We start from the raw sequence: 6,000 nt of genomic DNA on the forward strand, positions 1-6,000 counted from the left end.
GAGGTTGTGGCCGAGCTGGTCTCTTGTCCCAGACAGCAAGTGACGACACAAGCGGACATAGTGTTGAGCTGCCGGGGGATGTCTAGGGTGGACATCAGGAAGAATTTCTTCACAGAAGGGGTGATCAGACATTGGGATAAGCTGCCCAGGCTGGTGCTGGAGTCAACCATCCTTGGAGGTGTCTAAGGAAAGACTGGACGTGGTGCTCAGTGCCAGGGCCCGGTTGACACCATGGTGTTCAGTCCTAGGCCGCACTCAATGACCCCAGAGGTCTTTTCCAACCTAATCCGTTCTGTGATTCTGTGGAGCAGAGCTGCCAGGCCCCCAGCACAGTGAGGGGCGACTTCACTGACAGCCTGTTCTCCGCAGGAAGCTGGGTTTGGCTACATTGACTATCATTTTTCCAAAACACCATCGAAATGTTTTTCCACTTGCATTTCTATAGCTTTTGCTCCCTTCCTGGAGCCTTCACCATGCCCATGCATTGAAAGTTGAAGTCTGCAGGCAAAGCTTAGAAAACTCTTTCCTCTCTTCACATTTATGTTACCACTCTGAATAAAGTATTTGCATTTTGGACCCTATTGTTGCTTTTACAGTGGAAAGCTCTAAAAGGCATCCAGTTAGGCAGACAGAGGCGAGTCATGCCTAAAAGTGGCAGTCCATGCACAGAAGGCTCTGCAGCTTTGTGGCTGGATTATGTGGATTGATTTGTTCACACAACATCTCAACACCTAGCGCTGGATAAAAAGGGTCACTAATGAGTCAGTCTTCCTTTCCCCACATATGAAATTCTTTATAAGTTTACGACATTTTGCTCTTTCCCTTTGGTATCTGACACATTTTTTAAGCTTTCCCTGTACAGCCGTGAGGCCTAGATTACTTTTTCCCCCCCCCCTGAAATTTCTAATGTGATCCCATGACTCTGGGAGCTGGAACTTTGAGGGAAAAGCCAAATATGATGAGGCACATGCAAATCACAAGTTCTGCCAAATATTGATCAGCACAGATTTAATGCTGAATATCTGAATAACTGAGGTCTGACTTTTCAATGTAGAAAGAGTAGCAAAAAAAAAAAAAGAAATCTAAAATGAATTGTTATGAATTAACCTGTACATAGGTTAATGCTTTTATACATAAGCTTTGATCCAAATTTTCAGTGGATGAAGAAGACCAGGCTAAGCAGCTGCCGGGGCAACATCTTCAAAATAACCTGTTCCAGCAAAACCAAAACAAGACTGGAAGATGAAGTGCAACTTATGGCTGTGTGAACAAACACCATTCCACTTCAACTCATCACACATTAAAAAAAAAGGGAATTAATAATGTTGATAGAAAGACTGATTTGGCCTGATTTGATTTGTATTTAACACGTGAGTCAGATGGAAACTTTGTGGATGAAAGGGCAAAAGGTTAAAGACTGTAATGGGCACAGAATTGATAATCTCTCTCAAACTGGACACTGCAATACATCCAGCCAGATTAACTGATCTCAGAGCCAGGTCATGTGGAATAAATTAATAAGTGAACCTTGGTGTTCAGGTTGATCCTAAAACATGGAATAACATGTTCCCTCAGTCTGGGATGCCTCAAAACGTGTGTTTTTCTTTTAAAACTAAGTTTTCTTTTATCCTTAAATGGTTAAAACAAAACAACAACAACAACAGAACAAAAAAAAAAAAAAAAAAAAAAAAAAAAAGAAGAAGATTTATGCTGTGCTATACTCCAGCTTCATTATGAAAGCAAAGAACCGACCACACAATCCTGAACTGAGAATAAATATGGATGAACTCCGTGTATTAATTTTCACTTCACCCAGTTTGTTAATAATAAGGCACAGACAGTCACATGCAGCTTGCTCGGCCCCTCACATCCGTGGTTGGATTTCCCATCTAAGAGGCAGGAGGTTTCAGCTGCAGACCCTCCTCAGCCTCAAGGAGGTGTCACTTTATCTCTGTCACCTTCAAATCACTCTGCACACAGGTTTCGGAGGAGGGAGGAAACGCCAGTGGTTAGGCACTTTCTTGAGAAATGGGTTTCAGCCTCAGGTGGGAACAGAGTTCCCATAGCATATAAATGTCGGCTGTATGAGAAGGAGGCACTGTAATCAGCCAGGTATTTATTCATGCCCAAAAGGATGGCTCAGTCCAGGAGGGAACCTACATCCAGAATATCCTGGCTAAGGAATATGCATCCCACGTGGCATACTGCAAATGGCTTCCTTAGGCACCACACTCTGTGAATGCCGCACGAAGCCCAGACTGTGGATACAGCAGAGTTTCTGAGGTGCCCCAAAAACATTTGAAAGGCTTGGCTTTAAAGCCTTGCTGCTCCCATGTGCAGTCCACCAAAGCTGGGACCGGAGCAGCGGGGAAGGCCAGGACTTGAAATTCTAGAGGAAAAGAACAGTGAATAACCAGATCTTTGCACAATGCTCTGCGCTACACAAAATATGGGTGGAATGATACAGTCAGAACTCCCAGGCTCTGCAAATTCCAAAATATTTCCCAGTCCTATCTACTTTGTAGTACAAGGAAAACAGTTCCCTTCTTTCTCTTCCTCCTGGGCACGTAAGCCAGCATATACCATCCGACATGAAGAGCACCAGCAGCTCAGATCTTTTTAATTAAATGAGTGTGATGTCTCTTTTGTAAGTTCAGCGAGAGGTCTGGCTCCCTGTCCATGTCACTTAGTGAGATGTAACACTTGTGGATGTGTCTGGAAAGAGCCTCACATACATCAGCTGACAGCAAAGCAATCAGTCCAGAGACCCAGGTTAAATCTCTCTCCACTCTTTGCACCTCAAAAACCACACACTGAAATTCAAACAAATGCTGTTAAAAGCAGGGGTGAGGGGAAAAAAAAAAAAAAAACAAAAAACATTTCCTTTCCTGTCACATGATAAATTAGATCCTAATGTTTATCCAAGCTCAGCAAAGCAGCCAGCTCTTCCTGCCAGCCAGTGCTCTGTGGGGTGAGGAGTGGGGTCATGCCGGAGGTGCCCTGCCCGTGGGCTCTGAGCACAAACACCTGCTGCCACCGGGCCTGGCTGCCCAGCACAGCTCCCCTGCTCGCCTCACCCTCAGCCTTCTCTGCCCGCTGAGGGCTTCACGCTTCGTTTGTGCCGAAATTTCCTTTGTGAGACTCAGAGCCACCCCACGCTAGCACAAAACCTCTGCTGAAAATAGTCCTAGATCGCCTACGTTCTTTTTTTCCCCTTCCTGAGTCGAGCTGATGGTACCCTATTTGCTCCTTGTCTTTTACAGATGACTTAATGGCTTAGCAGCAAAGTGCGTTTTGAACACATTTCGGGCACTCCATACAGAAATGAAGAGATGCAAGAACAGGATTTTTTGCCAGCAGCACTGATTATCCTTTTGTCAGTAGATAGACGTGACCTGGACCATTCTGTTGCCGCAAAAAAAAAAAATGTCTCCAGAGGTTTCGAGACAGAGGAGACACTTTGCCTGAGGGAGAAGGAATGAGAGGGAAGAGGCTGGAAGGTGGCCTGTGGAGAAGAGGACGGAGGTAATTCATGGTTATGCCCATGTATAAAGATAAGCGCACCAGTAAATGTGTCAGCCCTCGGGCAATGGAAGCCACGACTTCTACAAACCTCGACAGAGTCCTTTACGTCGAGATTTTATTTATATAATGTGGGTCTACACGGATCTATGCCAGGTTCAGGCAGGTGTAAATCAAACCGAAGAGGGTTTTTGGCCTGGGCTTAGGAAGAAAAGTCTCTACAAAGCAACTGGAGACACGGAGAGGACTCTTACAAGACCAGATGAACTTACACAATTTATTTTAGTGGGAATCATACCTATGCCAAGACCATAAATGTTTCTCAAATTTAGCTGTTACTCCTGCAACCAAAACCACATATTCTCACTCAAGTACAAACCTGCTGAACTCGAAAAGGCTTTCAGCTTAGTTTCAGCTTCAGTTGTGCAATTTGCAGGTCAGAATTATTGCACCTGCTGTCTTTTTCTGTATGGATTTACAGAGGCAGAAATCCCCTTGAGCTAGAAAGAATTTATAAAGCCAAGTATCATTTATTTCCATCAGAAATGAAATACACCCCTAATATCCAATTCAAACATAGTACATTTCCTCAGTGTGGACTGATTTCAGCACGTCTTCAGGTAGCTCATAGCTGTAATGGAAGGTGTCGAGCTAAAAGTGCATTCAGTTGCAAGTTCAGGGCAATAGAGTTGCACATTACTTAGTTAAGCTTTTTTAAAAAGACAATATTTTTCGGAAAGGCCATATTCATGTGACGCGGCTGTGAACAGCATTGGAAGAAGAAACCCAAGGGTTCAGAACCAGCCGTGATAATGCGGCTCCTGCGTAACCAGAGCAGGTCTGGATACATTCCACCTGGCTGACCACCTACAGCATGAACCCATTTACCCTGGGCTGCCTCTGTAATCAGTGGAGCGAGAGAGCCTCTCCACGGGAGGAGTGATTCAGGCCTTTGGTGTGGCCCATGAATCACCTGCTCCAGGTGCCTGTCTGTTCCCATTGGCTCCAGAGGGAGCCCAGGGCAGCCGCACTGCTGCCGCGGGAGCTGCGCTCGGATGTCTAAAGCAGCGTGAGGTGAATCTGGCTGTTGGATATACGTGGGCTCGGCACAGCTTGTGGCTGTAGGAGAGCGAGGGAAATGGATGTGATTGTCCGCAGAAATGAGCAGGGCCATTCCCGGCTTCATTGCCGTGGATTTAGCAGCCCACGGTTTGTCTGTCTCTGTAATTTTAACTGGTCTGCAATTCAATGACTGCATTTGCAAGACTGCAGCCTAGAGCTTCAGAGCCGTGGCAGCCTCTCGGGGTGGAGAATCATAGAAACACAAAATGGTTTGGGTCAGAAGGGACCTTAAAGACGATCCAGTTCCAACCCCTGCCATGGGCAGGGACATCTTCCACTATCCCAGGCTGCTCCAAGCCCCATCCATCCTGGTCTTGAACATCTCCAGGGACCTCTCTGGGCAACCCATGCCAGTGCCTTATCACCCTCTCAGCAAAGAATTCATTTCTTTAATCTAAATCCACCTCACTCCAGCTTACGGCCATTTCCCCTTGTCACTCTATGCCCTTGCCCAAAGTCTCTCTCCATCTCCCTTGTAGCCCTTTCAGGTACTGCAAGGGCCTCTGAGGTCTCCCCAGAGCCTTTTCTTCTCCAGGATGAGCAGTCCCAACTCCCTCAGCCTGTTCTCATTCCAAGAGAAAAGAACAATGTGATTTTTTGTTCCAGACCCCCGGTATACAGACAGATTGATCCCAGAGTGAAGCCTACAGACATTGAGCCTTTCACCTCTTCTCGAGAGAACAATTGGGTTCTACCTGGGTCACATCAATATTGAGGCTTTAGCTTTTAGAATGCTTTGAGACGAGAAAAAGATTGCATTATTTTAATAATATATTTAATAAACTTCATAAATAGTCCAACTACAGGAAAACAAAAAGGATTTGCATGTGAAGTAACACTTCTGTTCCTGTAAATCAGTGTTTGAAGGAAAAAAATAGTTGGGGTTTTTTTTCTGCTTTGTCTGCTATGCAAAGGCTCCTACTGTTTCAAGTGGCTTCAGAGTAGGCACTAAGCAAAGTGGACCACGATTTGTATGTACTCAGTGTCCTCTACCATTAGTCCTTCATGCTGTAGTAAAGCAGATAAAAGCATTTGAAAAATAAAGAGACCTCAAAGAGCACTTAAGCCTATTTTTAATCCTTGCCTGACTAGATTTCAAGTGATAACATACCTTTCATGACATTCACATTGCCTGCATGAAATTGTCTGCAGCAATCACCGCCTTCATTATTCAGATGCACACTGAACTGAAGCATTATCTTATGTGTGTATGAAGATGATAACGCTGGGAAGGTGTCAGTCCCAAATCATATATGCGTGTGAGAAGGATGAAGGATTTTTCTGCGCAACCACCTTCAGCTTGCAGGCAAATGAAAATGTAAATAAACGCTTTCAGTGAATCACCAGTTTATGCAC

The sequence above is a fragment of the Hirundo rustica genome, chromosome 6 (assembly GCF_015227805.2).
Source record: "Hirundo rustica isolate bHirRus1 chromosome 6, bHirRus1.pri.v3, whole genome shotgun sequence".
Classification (NCBI taxonomy): Eukaryota; Metazoa; Chordata; class Aves; order Passeriformes; family Hirundinidae; genus Hirundo; species Hirundo rustica.